Raw genomic sequence first — 20880 nt, forward strand, 5'->3', positions numbered from 1 at the left:
GGATGCGGTATTAAGATGCATAGTTATATTATGGCTAATTTGCACTCGTCCAGTTTTCAAAAACATTTTTTATTTATTTATTTTTTTTTAACAGCATATACAGTTCTGCTCAGTGGCGCATTCAGGAATTTTTCCTGCTAGAGGCTAGAATTTTTTTAAAAGAACTACGATACACGAAGTGAGAGGCAACATCAGTAAAATTTCAACAGCATCCTCCTCCCAGATTTATGTAGATCTTTTTTTAAATTTCGTATTATTAAAATTTTGTCACAGTTGTATTTTGATCATATTCATACTTTACGAAATTTCAGGAAAGAAAAAAAATTGTGTTCTTTCCTGTTCTCATTTCTTCCTCTCTTCATTGATCGAACTACAAAATCAATTTAAATTTTTAAAGGATCTAATTCTGCTCAAATTAGGAAAAAAAAAAAAAAACTTGAATAAAGAAAGCTGCAGCAAATATTATTTTTTAAAATAGAAAGATAAATCTCATTGCTGGATAAGTCTCCGGAAAAGATTTTTGCAGCAGCCGTATTTCAAGAGAAGTAATTTTTAATCATTTTGTGAAATTTCCAAACTTAAGGACTAAGAATCGCAATTTCAGACCTTTTCTTTGACCTTGTCAAAGGGGCAATGAAGTTTTCTGAATTCCTTGTCTACTGGAGGGGCTTAAGCCCCTTAGCCCCCTCCGTGGGTGCGCCACTCTGGTTCTGCTACTTCTTTTATTTTCTAAATCTTGAATGATGGGAGTAAGTAATCTAGAAATTTTTTACTTAGATGATGTTATGTTATTTATGTTCTTAAAAAAAACGTGATTTTTTCATGAAAAACCCGTTTTTTTTTTTTTTTTTTTTTGGAAAATCTGCTTGGGGTCCCTTTGGGGGGAAAACAAATGAAGCAAATCACAGACACTTTATAACCGTGCTGACGAAAATAAAGAATATTAAAAACAACGAACTAGACTTATTCTCCTCGGGATTGTGATGGTAATCTGAAAAATCAAAGGAACATCAAAATGACATTCAAGTGAAGGCAAAAAGCAATCGTGATTACTCATAAAACGAATGTTACGCGAAATTAAAGAGCTATGTAAAAGAATCAGTCGAAAACTGTGTACAATGAAATGAATAAAAACATGACAATGAGTATACATGCAGGATGCAGGAGTGGGTGCCCCCCTAAGAGCAAGAGCGCATCCCCCCTAAAAATCGCAAGGACTCCCCGTCCAAACCAAGAGCCCCCCCAAAAGTGAAAAAATACCCCTCAAAACAACCCGCCTAAAAGTTTCAATGCCACAGTCTGCGACATGCCCCCCCCCCTAGGTGGGCACCCCTGATACTTATACAAATCACAGAAATTAAAAACAGTAAAAAAAAAAACTCTGCAAACAGCTAAAACAGGGAGTATAGATTGAAATTTTTTTGGTGCTTTCGTTCTGTTCTTTGAGAAGCAACAATGCATTATTTGAAAATAAAACGGGGGGGGGGGGGAGGGTTGACAGCAGGATGATTCACATTACAGTGCCCGCCGCTTATTAAAATCACATTCGTTCTGAGGACATTTGATTTTATAAAGCGGCTGATTTTATAAACCGGCACTCATGCACTGAAAAAAATAAAAGGTTTTTAAGTATAAATACTCTAAAAAAGAAATAAATTACGATTAGTTGTATTTTATTTTTAGTCTAGTTGTATTGTATTATTTTAGTTCAGTTGCAAAATACAGTTGACATTTTAATTTACATAAGGTACATTTTAAAATTTCACAAGGGTCTTAAAATATTGACTTATTGTTGTTTTAATAAGAGAATTTGAAAGTAAAGATTGAGAAATCCCTAATTTAATTGCAGCATCACACTAACTACATTTAGGAAGCGTGTCATACTTATTCAAAATTTCGAATTAATCTTTCACACTCAAGTCGTCACGACTTGCTAGCTAACAATTTTAACTCAATTGTAGAAATGAACTGTCAACCCCTGTAGATAGCTGAATGAGCACGAACTGATTGACTCAGTGGTCAGTGAGCAGGGCTGCATATCGAAACAGTTCTGCGAAGTGGAAACAGGCAGCACCAACTAAATATATGGCTCTGAAACAATTCTCTTGTGACTGCTTCATTCTTCTTTCTTTTTTCATTCAACTCCCCCCCCCCAAAAAAAAAACGTACAACCTTCACCTTTTGTTTGTTTATGTGGAATTTGTTATTTTATTAGTGCTGAAATGTTTTAAATCCTTGAAAGAAAAAATAAAATCCTGGTTCTATTCAGAGAAGAATTAACATATGCTCTCCAAAAGTTTGATTTTATAAAACGGCGAGGATGATTTTATTAAAGGATAAACCTAATATGTTTTGACATAGAAATGATTCTGTTCTTCCAGATTTGATTCTATAAAGCGGCTGATTTTATAATCCAGTGATTTTATTAGTGGCGGGCACTGTACTGACGGCTTTATATATTTTCTTGGCGCGAAAATAAAACTGATTCCAGTGAGCGATCACTGCCAATCACGTGTAATGGGGTTTACGACGATACGGTAACCCTACAGTCGGCCATAGTGGATTTAATGCTGAATGAAAACAAGACGCTATGATGCGGTAATTTGTGTTTGTTTCTCATCAAATGCATCTGCTTGAGTGAAAATGTGTTTCGGACCTTATTTTTTACACTATTTCGAGTGAATGTGATCGCTGTGCTTTGTGATCCAGTGTCATATTTAGGAGTGAAAGCTCCGATTCGGAACAAACGGTGATCCAACTCCCATGCAACATCAACAGAAGCTCTGTTGATAGCACTGTGATTTAGGCTTAGTACTTGTCAATCTCGTAAGTAGCCGTAAATTTTACTATTCCTGGGGTAAATTCGCGTTTCTATAACTTAATTAAATGTCGGAAAACCACGTAAGAGGTAAGATCTGTACCATAAACTTATAGATTTCCTTGACGAGTCAGTACCTGTGTAATGAATTTGATCCTGATGTGTTTTGCATGAATGTTAGTCATTTAGACTAAATATTGTATTTTTAATGTTAGATCGGATAAAATATAGCCGAAATTCCGTATTACTAATGTATAACGTCTGTTTTTGAGGTCAGATTTACTGATATTTGCTTGGAGTAAAAAAAAAACAAAAACAAAACTCCATTTATGGTTGTGTTTTGTTTTTTTATCTTGATCTTTGAATTCGTTTCTTGCATATTTTAAGCTTCTCAATTTTTTTCAATGATTATTGTCGATCATTACAAACAGCATATAATTTAAACGTGTTTGTTGCTTTTCTATGACTTTAGTTTAAATGTGATCAGAGTAGTTATATTTTCCATGTTTCTCAATTTGTCTCTAGTTTTATAAAAATAATGTATATATCTTTATTATTTTTCTGTTAAATGATTTACTGCAAGGTAAAGTTAATTTTTCTCTGTTTTTATACTATGAATTTTTGTATATATGTAATAATTTTGAGAAACATCAAATGTTTGTGAGATGCTATGATAGGATTTTTCATTTCTGTTTGATTCAGGGGTACCTACCTCAGAGCTAAATTTCTGTGTTAGGGAAATTCTCAATCTAATAAAACTTGGAATTTCACCGAATGATTACTGTTAATGAATAAATAAAATTATATGCATATATTTACCTAGATCTAATATGTATTAGGCTTCGTTTTTTAATTATTTTTTTTTAAATTGTAAAACATGGCAGGGATGTGTCGTTCACGGAGAAGCGAATTTGAAACACTAACTCCTAAAAATGAATGGTATATATATTGTAGTACGATACAATCGGCCCTCGCTATTTCACGCTTCGACTTTCCCGGCTTCACCACATCGCGTTTTTTTCTGTTTTTTTTTTTCCAACTATAGTTTCTAGATCATTTTATGCACTTGTGTAAACCTAAAAAAAAAAAAAAAAAAGGCAGCGTATGTCTTCTAAGTAAGGTAAGTTCTTCTGAGGGGCTATAGTTACACGTACTAGTTAAGGGAAAGGAGATATGAAGTCGACGAAGAAAGTGTAGGGAATCGCTGTCTCATTTTAACCGATAAACACTAACAGTAAAGTTAATCAATAATATTACTATTGGATAAATACATCTGTCAATTTTGTTCAACAATGTACTAGCTTTTTAAGTTGTATATACACGATACCTTTGAGGAGGGTACATACAGTCACTAACCAGCAATTGATTCTTCATTGAATAAGTTGATCTATTTTCATAAATTAGAGTGTAGTGTACATAAGAACTGCATATAAGTGTGTGTTTGTAGTTTATTTCACAATGTTTAACAATGTGATATGTATGTCTATTTCTCATAGTTTGTGCAATATAAAGTAATACAAATGTAATGGTGGCTAAGAGTGCTGTTTGTCTAGGTAGGCTCTAACTATATTAAAAACCTATTTAAATTGTCGTAAGTAAATTTTATGCACTCAAATTAGAAAAATATTCGGCTTTTAAATATAGAATCTTACTTTGCAGGAATGCAGTTATCGCCGTAAAATCAGGAACCAATTAAACGCAATAAATGAGGGTTGACTGTATTAGAAAATGAATGGTTGTTCTTTTGAACGATGATAGTGAAACCTTGATTTTACGTTTCTCATGGTACTGGGCTAAAAAAATGTAAAATAAGGGAAATATTTAGCAGCAGAACTGATGATGGGACCGAATATTAAATGTGGGAAAAACGTAAAACCAGGGTTTTACTTTATCTAATTTATACTTATCTCTTTCTGTTTCGTTTAAATTCGTATTTGAAACTGACTCATTTAGTTTCTTATTTCTAATGGAAAATGGCATTATATAGAATATTTGTAACAGGCATTGTGGATGCTATAACTTTGCATTGTGGTAGGGGGTATACCCAGGGTTTGTCGATATATATCACTATACATATCCAATATTTATTTTGAAAATATCCTGATATATTGATAGTTTTGATATTTATTTTTTCAACTACGGTATTTCCAATATAAAAATTATATTAACATAGTGATATTGTTTATTTATTATTAGAAATAACCAAAACGTTATGTACTATATTTTTATGATGCATTAATACATTTCATTAATATAACAAAGTAATATAATATTCCTTTTTTATTTTATATTCATCATAAAAATTATTAATTTTAATTCATAAAAAAAAGGTGCCTAGTTAATTATTAAACATTGGCAGAAAAAAGGACCGACAAATGCATATTTTTTATTTCTGAATTATATAACTAAAAGTAGCTAACAGAAGAAAAATGAGTGAAACAGCTAATAATACTGAATTAACTCCATTAAAATTGATAAAAATGTAAAATGAAATATTGACATAAATAATGGAAGAAACCTTAATTTTAAGTCTACATATTGTAAAAGAAAATAAAGAGTGATTTCAGGAGGCATTTACTAATTTGAAGACGTTAGTTTGTGCTGATTGAAAGTTTCGGATATATATCAAAATGTCCAAAAAAATCAAAATATCCGATATTTTTGTAAATATGATATTTTTGAACTCTGGGTATGCCACATATAGGGGGTTATAAGATACACACATACGTGAATTCGCATCATTTTGAATTGATCATAGAGTTGTTATTGTCGTGCATTCATCTGGAGATTATTAAGATTATGAATGCACTAAGTATTTTTTTGGCATTCAATATCTCTACATAGTATAAAATGAATTCTCTAAAAAGCATGTTTGAATGTGTAAAACTAGAGAACTATCCGTCTGATTCCGCTGAAATTTTCAGTTTGTTTCTTTAATCCCAGAAAAGGTTTGCAGGCCAGTACAGTAAATAGTTCTTTTATATTCCAATTTAGACCAAATTTTCACATCAATTCCCGAATATGGGGATGAAAAATTGCTTGCACAAAATAATAGTATGTATCGTTGGAAAGGACAGATGCTTCTGTGTTCTATGCAATTAGTTATGACCCTCTAACTTTGTTACGATTGGAGTTATTTGTGTTTTTAACTCAAATTTTTCAATTCTTCGCTGGAGTTCAGCCACTACTTTCTTCAATAAAATCATCAATAAAAAGTCAAAAAAATGTCCCATATTTTTCTTTTTGACACCATTGGAAAAAGCTACTTTTTGAAGTTACCTGTGTTTGAAGATTCAATCTTCTATCTCAATTCAAAAAAAAGTTACAAGCGAACTAAGTGAAGTTCAAAAATCTCTTCTCAATTCAAGTTATAACCATTTTTTTGTTGCTATGGTTACGCGTTTTAAATCCTTCGTTTCTTTCTTTCTTTCTTAATTCCTTTGAAGAATATTATTTTGTAGGGATCTACAATCTGCTATGTTAGTTATAATAGGGAAAATACCTTAGAGGTGGGTATGCTAATAGGGGAGAAAAAATCTTTCTTTTTATGTCAGAGTGGGAAGGAACATTTGCATTTGCTCTAAGAGCTTTTTATTTATTTTTATTGCACAAGCAGAGCCGTTCTGATACAGCTAGTACTGCATATTTGGCAGATAGACTGAATGTATGGTTCTGCCGAATACTTCAATTTTCAGTGACCAAATAGTAAACAAATAACAAATAACAATGTTCCATAGTTGGTAAATAGTAAAATTTTTTTAGGCTCAATAAATGGAGCTATACTGCCATGGGCAATTAAATGGCAGTATATGCAGAAATGAGTTTTTGAGATATTTGAAGAAATACATTTTGGATTCATTAACTAACGAAATAAAAATGTTGAAATTAGACCATTTTTTGAGCTTTCTGCGGAAACCAAATAAGCAAACTTGTATACCTAATAAAGCAAACATACAATAGATGATGAAAATGAAAATTTTGCAGTTACTGCCTTTAACCTGCTCTCCAGGGCTAGGCAATGTAGGAGTTTCTGCATCGTGATGCATCGCCAACCTTACATCGCAGTGTTGCGACAAATCACAATGGTTTTCAAACTTAAACTCGCTCGTTTAAATTTTACAAAATTTTTACCCTGTATAAAAATTATATATCATGCTCGGATACTTATTAACAGATTTCACCATGAATTACCGACCTGTGTGACACCTGTGCTACTAACTCCATTGCTTGTAACACCAAAATACATGTCTGCAATTTTAGTTGCTATTTTGCTGTTTCAAGTTTGCTTTTTTTTGACAAGAAATTATCAGATAGACTAAGTTCATCAATAAATTTTTAGACAAGAGCTAAACAAATGTTTATTTCTTGCTTGTTACAAAACAGGCCCGGATTTGCATACCCGCAGACCTCGAGGTGCAGGAGGGGGAGGGGCACGTCCTTAAAGGGCCCAACAGCCTAAAATAAAATATGGTAAAAAAAGTTAGTGCTAAGACTTCTTAACGTTGCAAATATACACTGCTGGCTTGTGGGGAGGGGCCCTACTGATTTTGTTGAATGATTTTTGTTCCCCGAAATTTATAGATCCGGACCTGGTACAAGATCTATATTAAATGCAGTGACGTGCAGTTAGCTTGAGCAAGCCAAACCAGCTTAGATAGGTGTCGTAAGAGCGTTTCTTCACAGATATACACTAGGGTCATGTGGGTTTTCATGGCAACAACCCTTACTTCATGTCTCTGCTTGGATTAGGCTTGATGAATCCTTAGCATGAAAGTAACAAACTATTATTTTTTAAAAATTTTCTTTTGGGTGCTCAAGCACAGTTTGATTTGCTTGGGAATCTGCACATTACTGATTAAATGTGATTTTCTCCAACATATCTGGAACAGGATTTGAGCTTAGTTACATTCTCCAAATGCAATAGTTAAACATAACCAAACCATATTCGAAAATTTCCAACTTCGAAACATTCGATTTGATTAGTGCATTTTATTGCACATGTTTGATAACTTTTCAATAGAGCTGCAAAATATAATTGTAAATAGGGGAAAAGTGCTGGCTATGTGACAGAAACCTCAGTTCAGTCCGAGGAAAAGAGATCTAAATGAAATACTGATGACGGAAGTAAGTGTCTAACAGAAAACCTAACTTACTGTAGAAGTAATACTTATTCTTCCTCAAATGTAATAAGAAATTGTATGATTTGATGAACGAACTGGCGTACTGCATTTCGTTTTTCAAAATCAAAACCTGTCGTACCTCGGCCCTCAATTCAAAAATTATTGATAGCATGGGCGGATTTATGGGGGGCGAGGGGGGTCAATGCCCCCCAGTCTTGGGAGAACTTTATACATGGTAACAACACACCTTCAAAAATGTGAAAAGAAAAAAAATCATGATTTTTTTTCTTTTTTTGAAGAGTTCAGAAGTGAAAATGAAGAGAATAGTGACTGTCCTTTTCTGATGGGGGGGGGGGGGCACCGAACACTGTATTACAAAGAGTGAAGCTGTTACCGGGTTTCTTGAAATGTGTTGAAAAGGACTACTTTGAATTGAAAACCATTAGAGCAAATATATGAGAGAAAATATAAGTAATCAGCCGCTATACTTAAAATAATCAACGACTGTTTCAACAAATTGGAAACTAAAACAAAGATTTTAAAAAAAAACTGGATTTACCTATAAACTAAACAACCTATAGTTGAGGGCACCCACTTTGTTGAAGGCCCCCAACTCCTCAAAAGAAAAGAAGAAAAGTACTTGAAAAAATGAATTCCATTTTAAAGTGCTTGTAGTAAACCTTGAAAATTTGGAAAAGTGTGGATACAAACCATAAATTTAAAAATTTATAACAAATGATGGGGGGGGGGGGAGAGAAATGCCGAAATGTATCAAGTTTAGCTCCTTGCCACATCCTGCATCAAAAATATAAAAATCATGGTTCTCACGTTTCTGTAGCATATTACTTGAGATAAATTTTTGTGACTCACATGGTTCATATATTGCTGTTTATTTAACCCGGAATGCAGTAATTTTGGAAATTATTTTGTATAACTTGCGTTTATCTTACTTCTTCTGCATATTGTTAATCTGTTCAGCCCAGAAGGAAAAAAAAAACACTATCTCTATTTTTTTTTTTTTTGCACTACTTTTAATTGAAAATAAAAAGTTGTTGTAATGAGAAATCAATAGGTTTTTTTTTCTTTTAAACTTAAAATGTTGTTGTTGTTCCTGATGGCCCTTGGAGCACCCAAGGTAATGAATAACAGAGGCGTTAATCCACTTTTGAGGCTAATATGAGCGGCTTCCGTTAGACTGAGCCCCATTTTAGGTGGACGTCCGACTTTTACTCAGACACATTTGACAGATAGCACAATTCAGATTTATTACAATACAAGGAAATCAGAAGAACACCCAGGGCAGTAGGGGGGAATCGAACCTGTGCCTCTATGCATGCAAGCAGTTGCTGAGCAATACCGCTTGGCCACCGAAGCCCCAAGCTTAAAATAGTTGTTTCTTACAAAGTTAGAATAATACTGTAAAACAGTACAATCAAGTACTAAATTTCAGAGACTGGAAAGGCCAATTTAAGTGCCTTAAATAATTTTAACTGTTCTCAAGTCCTTGAAACGGATTAGATGAGTGTTTGAAATTCCTAAGCAAAGTGTGCTTCAACTTTATTTCTTATCAAGTGTATAAATTATGAACTGTCCAAATGGGCCTATTTTCTAAATCTATACACCATTTCTTTTAAAGCATTTTTTTTAGTATTGATCATTTTGTATTTAATTCACTGTTGTATTTGTCGGTGGGTTGGAGGCGTGATCAAAAACTGATTGAATTGAACCGACAGCCAAAGTAAGCAAATAACAATGCATAATCTTCTATTCTTTCTCGCTTTTTCTCTATGAGAACTGTTGTAATTGATTTGTCAACCCGAAAACAATTTTTACTCTGTATTATCGTAATTTGCAAAAGAGTGTTTTGCTATTTGTCTCCGAGATTTTAGTAGTTCCAATTACCCCTTCTAAGGCTTCAAAATGCAGAATTTTATATCTATTTTACAAAAACCCCCGGACCCCCTAAAATTGGAGATATTCTATCCCCTACTTAAAAGGGACTCCATTTTCCACCTTAGACCTTATGTATAATGCATGGGGGGGGGGGAGCTTTAAAAAATGGCCTTTTTTGACGCCGATAGAGAAGTTGACCAGACTACTAAAGAGACCCAAACCCTGAAATAGCTTAGAAGCACGCTATGTCTAAATCCAGCCAGTTGTAATCAATACAATTGATAATGCTAATAATAATAAAAAAAAAAAAAATGCTGCCCCCCCAGGAACTCAGTTCTAAATCTGCCTATGATTGATAGTACCTCAACACATGATTGATAGTACCTCAACACATGAAAGCCAGCAAATCTTTGTATGAAGAAGTAGGGAGTGGAGATCTGCACTCAGTTCTTCACAAAGTATATGGAGAAAAGGTGAGAATTAAGCGACCTCGATTTTATGTAATTCACGATTTTCACGACTTCAGCCAAAGCAGACATCAGCTCATCTGGTAAGATCTTCGCCATGAGAGCTTCAGGATGGTGGAAACGGTATATGGTTTTCATTTCAAGTTTTCTTAGTCTCAGACCTGAGCTTTGAGAAACTACTTACTATAAAATGAAATTAGTATCGGAACCGGAAAAGATGAAAACAAAAGTTAAAGCTGTGGCTAAAATTCTGGGGGGAGGGCACGATCCTTGCCTGAGGGAGGGGGTGATATTCCGGTTTGCGAAAGATTAAAAAAAAATTCTGTATAATTAGTTGATTTCGTGGAAATCAGAATTCGTTTTCAAAAACTGAAAGTAATAGGATCACAAGAAGTTAAAAGAGGTGAGTAAGCAAATCCCGTCTCTCCCCTTCTTGGTTATGTCTTATTGCACAAGATCGACTGGGTGAATTGTGAAGTTACAGAACGATATAAACGCCATTCGGTCGTAACTTTAAAATAAAATACAACAGGGCTCTTTCTTTTTATATAACTACGAAAATACCGCGGCACACCGGGATCCTTGTCACGGCGCACCAGATTGCCGCGGCACACCGGTTGCGAAGCCCTGGGTTAGAGTAACCCTGTCAGACACTCACCAAGCTTCTGACACTAAAATATTGGTTTATTATGCTATAAGATACATTTTTCAATCATTTTCTACTAGTGAAAACACTAGAAAACATGCTCTGTGTGGCTTTGATTAGTTGCTTCAAGTTTTAGTTATTAATAAATATCTTTACATTCAAAGTAATTTAAATGTAGGAGAAAACATTCACGCGTTAAATTATAATTAGTGTTACATTACAATTTTTCTTAAATCTTATGACATACATTGCATTAACCTTACTATTGCTAACTCATTTAAATATGAGACAGTTAATCAGAGAGGAAAAAAAACGAAACTCATTATTTAATATTTATAAAATATACTGCTAAAAATATAATTATCATCAATTCACAAATGTTTTAATAGGTGATTTTATAAATTGAAGCCCTTGGATATTAAATTTTGCAGTATTTTGTTTTTGAAGTATTATAACTGTAGTGTCAACCCTTTTTTTACTCTAGGGTCGCCAAGCCTTTTTAACCCAAGCTTAAACCAATAATCCTGTTGCGGCTCCTTTTTTTTCCTTGGTACTCCCCCCCCCTTTTTTTAAAGAATAAAGGAAAAATAGTAATTAAGCAAAAAATTTTCTTTTAAATTGCTTCTAAAGCATAAAAAACATCCGTTTAAGTGAAGGTTAATCTTTACTAATAATAAAGCTGAAAGTCAGGATCTCTGTTACGCTCATAGCGCCTTAAACCGTTTGGCCGATTTTCATGAAATTTGGCACAGAATTAGGTCAGAGCCATAGCATTGGGTCCAAATCATCAGCAGCAGTTGTCTGACAACGTGTACGATTTTTCATATTTAAGGATTTAAATCTTGGATGTTGGTTTTCAATGTCCAGCCACTTGAAAATATCCTGTTCCAAAGTTTCTTCACACTACTCTGGAATGATTTTTGGACCATAACTACACAAGTATTATTAATTGCTATGCCTGGGCAGTTATGCTACTTTTTTGAGAGCTTCATATGCATTCTTATTGCATTCGAGAATATAATTTTCTTTTGTGATATCTCTTATTGCAATCACTCTTTGTTCCATGAACTGTATCAATCAGAGCTGTCGAAGTGCAGGGAAAATGACGGTTAACAACTCCTGGACGTTTAGAGCCTTTGACTCGAAACTCCAACTCCTTTCCAAATAAATCAATCTGACTCTGCAACCATGGTGGAGTTGCGGATTCAGAGAGGAAAATGAGACTGACTCTTAGAATTTTAAAGCCTTGGACTCTGAACTATTGACTCTTTTACCCCAAAACCAGTTTGACTCCAAGGAATCTAAAGCTAAGAGTTTTTTTTTGATGCTCCAGCTTTGCCCCCAGATAATAAGCTATGATTTTGGTCCAGGTCCGGATGTGCTCCAGCTGTGGCAATTTCACTGTATATTATTTATTCATGCTTTTGAGTTTTGGATTTATTAGAAAGAAGAATATTAAAAAATGATAACATAAGGGATTTAAACAAAAAAATATTGTTTTTCAGTTTTTTCAGAAAAAATAACATTTTATGAAATTTATTTTCTTTTAAAAACTTTATGAGCTTGAGCTTTCTTAAATTTTTTTTTAACAAGACTTGATAGTTGAAGCAATAGTCATTTTTTCGATGCCCTTTTCCCCATTTTCTGAATCAAGTGATTATTAATGATGAAAAAGTGGCTACTGAATTAAAAGTTCCTACCAGTCCATGGCTACTAATTAATATTTTAGTTTTTAGGTTGATTTAAAAAAAAAGAAAAAAAAATGAGACAAATTAAAAGTTTATGAAAAGAAACTAAAGGAGCCCTAGAGCAGAGTAATATTTAGAGATCCAACCACAACTCAGGTCATAATCAGAAACTGTAAACAAACATTTTGAGACCGTTACAAAATTTCTAAGTAGTATGGGACTATGTTGGCACTTTATATCTTCCAGATCACCAAGTTTTGGTTCCAGGAGTAGAAGCTATTTAAATTTTATCTAAAAGTAGTTAGGCAGAGAAATTGAAATTGACTTTGTGGAATTTTTAAACTGACCATTCAAATTGAGGGAATGCTGAAAATATTTCTTTGTATTTAGTCCTCGAAAACTTTTGGAGGACTAATAGCAGATAGTGGAAATGTTTAAATAAAAATTTTAATTTATTTTTATTTAATGTATGTATGTGTATATATGAACAAACAATGCATGAAAAAAAAAAAAAAAAACTTTCGGTTTAGATTTGAAAAAAAAAAAAAAGGTCTGTCACAAAATATTATTTTAACAATTTACAAAAATCACATTTCACTGAAAATTAAGAGCTGGTTGATGATTTGACTAATTTAGATAATTTTGATGTTCTGAACAAGAAAAACCACTAACTTTTTTTTTTAAACTGAAAGTTTTATATAAATTTATGTTTAAAAGAAGAAAATAACATGGACTGCATAGATATTTTTTGGCTTTATCATTTTTTATGTTTTCTAAAAAAATTTAGCTATAAAATACATTTTAGTTCGTAAAAAGTCAATTTTACAAAACAAAAACAACTTTTTTTCTTTCACCGGGTCAAAATTTCTAGGAATTTTACGTCTCTTATGCTATACCAAAAAAAAAAAAAAAAAAAAAAAAAAAAAAGAAGAAATTTAAAGATTTATCAATAACTGCTCTGTGCTGATGTAACTCAGTGAGTTAAAAAAAAATCTCTCGTTCTATTTTACACTCTCACTTAAATACAGAAGGGGGAACTATGATGAATTAAGACCTCTTAACATTGTTTCTTAGGATGAAAAAATGTAGAATGTGTGTGAAGAAAAGAAAAAGGATTGAATTGTGGTTGGTAAAATGGGGTTTTGTAGCAATGTTGACTAGAAAAAGTGGGTTAGGGGTTGGTTTTCAGTAAAACCTTTTTTTTAAAGAAGAAACTTTTAGCAGGTATTGTTTGGGTTTCAGCTTAAAAAAAGTGGCAGTTCACAAATGTATTATAAGTAGATATCAAATCGAACTTGTATTGATTACAATTTTTAAAACTGGACGAATTAAATGGAAACTCCCGGAATCATTGCAGTTCGATGAATCAGTCTTCGGTAATATTTTAATCATGATAACTTGTCTTAGTGCACGTTGATTCTCGTCATTAGTAACAGGTTAAATGCCTGCAATGCGTTTGGATTTCTAGAGATTAAATTTGCAGCTTTGGTTGTGTGGTTTTTGTGTTGTCAGCATGCTAAAAGTTATGAAAATTGTTCTTTGCCCGATGGGGTAGCTACAATCTCTTCCCATTCTTTCGGGATGCTTCCGAATTTACATGCCTTCTCCCGAAATGAAGTACATGTATAAGTTACTCTCAACACTTGACAAAAGACTTAAAACTCCTTAAAACGGATTTCCCCTTCCCCCCATTAACGTTTTATTGGCAAATGGTTTTACAAAAAAAAAAAAAAAAAAAAAAAAAAAAGATTTATCACAAGTGGTTTTTGTGAAAGCTTGTTTCTGTTGAAAATCGATGTACAGTTGCGCCATACAAAGTATTTTTCAAAAAAATAATTTATTTCATTCCTAGAAATAATTTTGTTAATCCTGTGTTTTAACATACAAATTTCTTTTAGTTTGTATATTTTCTTTATTTAATAAAGCCTTAGTTTGTGTGTGTGGGGGGGGGGGAGAGAATGCTATTCCATATTTAGTTTTAAAAAATCCCTATTTAACCGTTTTTTAAAGTAAGATCTAGTTGCGAACAAATCCCCATGATCTTCATTTTGTAATGTTGGCAGCCATGCTGCAATAATTTTAATTACTGAAGCAGCATTTTCATTTGTCGCATTTGAACCTGTTTTGTCGAAGTATCGCGTTTCGGAAAACCTCAACCTTACCAGTTGAAACGATTTTGTTTCGTTCTCATTCAAACTTTCTGTATAGCTATAAATCCGTGTCCAATGGAATTAGAACGTGGAGGCTGAAATCTCCAGACATATCAGTCGCCTGGGGAACTCCCCGTCAATGGATCAACCTTGTATCCCTCTTGAAAAATCGATTCTGCTCAAGATCGCGCTCGTATATTTCGATCCAAAAAGTACAACTGTTTCCAAAGCACATTCTTCTGAAATCTGACATGTAGCTTTGATTCAGAACAATTGAAGGTAAATTACTGAGTGACTGAAAGCCGACTTGAGCAGACCTTTTTATTCACCATAACGCTAATGAGGGCCGGCACGAGGTTTGAAGGGAAAGCAGAGCATGGTCATGAAAATTCAAGACCATGTGGGAAATCGTAGCAAACTGTGGTTTAATTCTGCTTACTATGATGGTTTATAATTGAGCAATATGTAATGTGAATTGCAACGTGACTTTTAATATCGAAATAGCCATTTGTTGCTGTCTAGTATTTTGATTAGTTAGTTTCTGACGTCAGGAATTTCAATCGCTGGTCTGTGAAAAACTTTGACTGAGCCTCTGATTTTACCTGTCCATGTTAAAATAATTGTTCTGATGAGGGAGGAGGGGGGGGGGATGTGTGTACAGTCTGTCCACGGTTCACATATGCGTCTCAGTTAAAAAGGCCTGAATGATGGGGGAAAGGAAAAATTTTGATTGGTTCATTTCAAAGTGACTGCTCAATTTAGTGCCCTTAAGTGTTTGAGGGCCGCTCAAAAAAAAAAAAAAAAAAAAGCCAAAAGCAAGGTTTGCCGATATGTATATCAGTCGATATATATAATGATATTCTGATATTTTCGACATTTATTTTTTCAATTGCGGTATTTTCAATGTAAAAATGACAAAATCATAGTAATATTGTTATTATTAAAAATAACCAAAAAGTTATGTACTATATTTTTATGATGTATTATTACATCATTAACATAACAAACTAATGTAATATTCCTTTTTTATTTTACATTCATAAAATTATAAGTAATGTAACAGTTTTAATTCATATTAAGAGTGTCTAATTAAATATTAAACATTGGTCAGAGAAAAAGAAAATGTCTTATGTCTGTGCATCGACCAATGTTTATTTTTTATTTCTGAATCATATAATTGTGTAAAAGTAGCTAACAGAAGAAAAATGAGTGAAACAGTTAGTGTTAAATTAACTCCATTAAAATTGATAGAAATGTAAAATGAAATGTTAGATGTTCATTATGAAAGAAATCTTAATTTTAAGACTATGTATTGTAATTATAAGAAAATATAATAAAAAGTGGTTTGAGGATGCATTTACTATTTTGAAGACTTTAGTTTGTGCTTATTGAAAATATCGGATATATATCAAAATATCAGATATTTTAGATATTTTCGAAAATATTATGATATTTTCGAACCCTGGCCAAAAATCTATGAAATGTACAATGGAAAAACTGAGGTTGTCGACTGCAACCACCAAAAACAATGTCCACTTCTAGCTCTATCATGGAAGTCTCAACTACTTCGTGTATGAATTCTTTTTGATCAAATGAATCTGTAAATAAAATTTTCCGTGAATAAATAAAAAGAAAACAGAAGAATAAAAGAATAATGAAATTAATTAATGAATTAATGTATGAAGAAAAATGAGTGAGTAAAAGAGTGAATGAATAAAAAATAAGTGAATTGAAGGAATGTAAATGAATTAAATAATAAATGAATGCGTAAGTGTTTTAGTAAATGATTGAGTGATTAAGCGAAATAAGAGTTATTTCACTTTACCCCGCATGTTCTCGACTACTTGAGCAAAATATAAGCTTAATATTAACTAAATAAATAATGCACCGCATATTTGAAGGTCCGAATTAATATTTAAATTGTTAATAACAAGAACTTTTTAATATCAAGTATATTTTTTGACTTTCAACAAATATTGCAATAAGAGTATCAATTTTTTGAAAATTTCCTGCATTATCTGCCGCTTTTATCTTAGACGGTATTATTTCCTGACTGGAATAGACTACCTGTGCAACTACATTGTTAAAATATCACTAGATAGTCGTAGGTGACGCTAAGCTCAGAGGAGATATTTCACCTTTTCACTTTCCCCGCTATTTCACTTTGCCTCACATTCCCCTACTTATATAAATGTTTTCTATTTACTAACTTAATTATATAAATTTTTCTTGACTTTTCTAAAAGTCGAACTGTTCTTCATACAAATGCTATTCAATTATATAAAACCCGTTTTTAATCTCCTACTACAACGTTCTTTCTGTTCATCTTTCAATGATCTTCTTTTGTTTTTGATAAAATATAGTTATATAAACTTACACCCTCTACTTTTGTATACTTTTTTTCTTTCACTAAAAAAAAGATTTTTGGTTGTCCTGGTAAAATAAAAGTTGATAAATATTTTGATGGATTACTATACTTTATCCATCGTTTCCCTAACAAACTTGAAAACTGATTATGTTTTCTGCATTGTTTATAAACATTTTGCGATTTATTAAAGTAGCATTTAAAGCGTTTTTGTGAGGTAAAAAAAAAAGTGTAACAAAAGGATCAATTCCTCTATCTTCCATAAATTGTGTCGATAAGTTTGTAGAAGAATAATATACAATAAGTAGCAGCCCCATGTTTAAAGTTACGATTGCAGATTCGAATGTAATATTTTACGAAATAGCGCAAGTTGTTTTGATCTACTTGCTTCTGAAGGAAAATGTTTCTAAAATTTGTTTTCTTCTCATCAGATGCTTCGATTTATGTTTCTCGTTAACCTATTAATTTTGCCAAGAGTGCCCACGAGAGACGAGGAAAAGGTGAAGGGAGTGCTCCATTAAATTTTTTAAATGGGTACTGATGTTTTGCAAGGTCTTTTCCTGCAGATTTTGGTAAGTTCAAGTCCTAAGGGAGGATGGGAGGGAGGATGCTCCGGAAACATTTGAAGGATGTGTGTCATTCTTCTTGGGATGCATTTTTAGTACAGAAACGTAAATCAATCAACAATAAAGTACACCAGGGAATATAATTGACCTTTCTGCTTCACGGTAGCATTATTTATAGATAACTTTTTTGCATTTCTGCTTCACTATAGCAGTATTTTCTTAGATTACTTTTTCGCACTTAGTGGCAAAAGTTGTTTCTCATTTGTTAAATTTCTACTTCATATCTTTGCGATTGATTTCGCAATTTCTCTCGCTCCTGCTCGAGTTTAAATTTTGCAGTGTCGCCCCCCCCCCGTTTTAATCGTTTGTTCAAAATTTTGTGTTTCGAAAGTTTATTTCAATTATAGCGCAAGAGTTCTGCGTGATTCACAACCAGCCACATAATAAACCGAAAGAAAAAAAAAAGAAATCTGAACGGAAAACCACTTTTTCCTCATTACAGGCAGAAAAAAGTGCTATTGACGCACTTTTGGAATAGCTCGAATGCATTCTCAACAACTCCCCCATCTTTTTTTATGCTGGGAGAGTAGTAGATCGTCTACATTTCAGCGGTCGCATCCACTTTGCTCAGGAGGGGGTTTTCTAAGAGCGAATGAAATCTGCGCTTCGGTAAACTCAATTATTCCCCTGCGAGCGATCCGATATGTTCTCTTCCGAAAAAAGAAAAAAAAAAAAAAACTTTCAACACCACCTCAGTCCCGTGAAATGTGTTCGAGCACTTACATGATCTGGGAAGGAAAAATCGTCTGCTTACGTTACGTTTTTCTAGGGGGAAATGTCTATTCGAAGTCGCAAACACATTTCGTTCTGTCTTGTATTCCATGTAATGCAAAATTGTCATTTTTTGATTTGGAAAAAATGTGGAACAGTCGAGCTACGCCGCGAATCTGATTTTATCTTTTATTTTTCGAAGACAATTTGGGAAGCTTAGAACTGAATTATTATTCTATTTTTCAAACCTACATATCGAACCCTTAATGCAAGGCCATAACGTAACTGGAAAAAAAAAGTGAAAAGGCAGTCAGTTTAGAATTAGTTTTGTATTGATGAGTTTTTGGATTTATTAGTTCCACTAATGTCTCTTGTTTCTTTGTATTACTTTCAAATATATTCAACATAATTCCATTTATAACTTCGAACCGAAGTTGCGTACCTGTAAAAAGGTTGCTCAGATTCATTTCAGAAATTTACCCCATAAAATACATCATTTTCAAAAAAAAAAAAAAAAAAAAAAGTAATAAGTTACATTGCGTTTTAATTTTACAGAAAACTTCCAACTTATCAATTCATTTTCAGTTTTTTTTTTGTTTTAAAAACTGTTCTAATGTGTGTAGAACTGTGTCATGTTATTCTCGTTTTAGCTTAATACTTATTTTCTCGAGTTGTAGTTTCTGCGAAAATGAAGATATCGATGACTTCGCGAATTCTATAAAAGAATATAAAGAAATTTATTTATTGTACTAAAGGCTATTGTTCACTGAATTTCATAGAACTAAATTCAAAATTAGAGCGGGAAAAAATCTTCAAAATCACAAAAGCTTTTTAATGTGATATTTCTTTTTACCGACAGTCACTTAGAAACGAAGTTTTACTGTAGGTGTTAGACCAGCATATGAATACAATGAGCCCCTTTTGAGTTACAGAAATTCATAATTAAAAATGCACCGAACATTGAATAATTGCTTAAAAATTTTTAAATACGTGAAATAAAATGCGAAAATCAAATAGAAAAAAAACTAAACTAATAAAAAATGACTCTTCTAAATGGTGTAATAGCTATATTTTACGAAAAGAGCATTATTATTCATACCAAATTAGATCATTTTATCACATTTATTAGAGAATCCTGGCGTTTAGGTTGAAAATAGTCCGTAATAGTAGATAGTTTTTCAGTCATTGAGTTCAAAGTAATTGCAGCAGCATCTTCCAGAATTGAAATACTTGGCATGTTTTTTTCCTGGTCTTTATGAGACAGAAAATGTTTCACTAATTGTAAGCTCTTCAATGCAATGTTGAAAGAAGGGACGCGGGCTGTGCTTCTTCTGCTCATTTTCATTGGTGGACGATAAGACCATAAAGGCTGCTACAGAAATAGTACGATTTCTGTTTCCATAGATCAGGGCTGTCCAACTGGCGCCCCGCGGGCCGCATGAGACCCGCCAACACATATTGTGCGGCCCGCCTACTTTTTATTCAGCATATTTCTTGATTCGACATTTTGTGGTATCAAGAAGCATCCGAGATTACCATTCTTGGTTCAGCCGGTCAGGGCCGCGCCGTCCCTATGTGCGAGGTCGTGCGACGCACGACTGCGCCAGAGTCAAACCAGCGCCTAGCTCTACCAATTAAAAATGCTCTAAATGGGGGGATTCTCTTCATTCTTCACCCAAAAAAATAAAATTTAACTTTTCACTACATCCAGGGCCCGATCAAGCCAAAATGATGCCCAGCGCAAGAAAATCTGTACATTTTTCATGCGAAAGTATTTAAAAAAGCGAAGAAATAGAGAAATTGACCTCACTTTGGTGACCCTAAAATTGTGGTCCATGGATCTGCCTTACACTGCTCATTGAAACAAGCAATCCTTTTGCTGACTATCTGAAAGGAAAAGTTAATGCCTTGTCGAGTCTAAACATGCTATTCACAAGCGCAATCTTTCATAATGAAAACACGTGATGCTAATTAATGCATACGCTAGCATTTGACTTCCACAAGGCTGTGCTAATGAAGCGCAAGAAATTTTTTATTCCCCATTTTGGATTTTGAGGTGAATATGTTGTATCATAATTTGTGCAATATATTTTTTATGATTTTTAATTATTGTTCATTGTAATTCGACTATTTCATGTTATCATACGTAAAAAATACCGTAAGCTCATTTGCACACATTTTACTTGTGCTTAATATGTGTATATTGTAGGCAACAATTTTGACTTAACTTTTTTGTTCCAAAACATAACGACTTGACCACATTACTCGATTCCTCTTTCTCTCTCTCTCTCTCTCTCTCTCTCTCCCCCCCCCCTCCATTCTCTTAAACTATTTGTTTGTCAGAAAAAGAACTTTGGATAATTTATTTGTTTTAGATGTCATATTCAACGCCTTTC

At 33.1% G+C, this 20880-nt stretch overlaps 1 protein-coding gene across 1 annotated transcript in view; it reads left to right on the forward strand.

Annotated features, from left to right (window-relative positions):
• Positions 1-2571: 2571 nt before the first annotated feature.
• LOC129221107 (tyrosine-protein phosphatase Lar-like) overlaps positions 2572-20880 on the forward strand; it is a 281893-nt gene continuing 263584 nt past the window's right edge. The window contains exon 1 of the mRNA XM_054855554.1: positions 2572-2826. The gene's annotated coding sequence lies outside the window, so the exon portion shown is untranslated. The remainder of the gene's footprint in view (positions 2827-20880) is intronic.

This window comes from Uloborus diversus, chromosome 4 (assembly GCF_026930045.1).
Source record: "Uloborus diversus isolate 005 chromosome 4, Udiv.v.3.1, whole genome shotgun sequence".
Classification (NCBI taxonomy): domain Eukaryota; kingdom Metazoa; phylum Arthropoda; class Arachnida; order Araneae; family Uloboridae; genus Uloborus; species Uloborus diversus.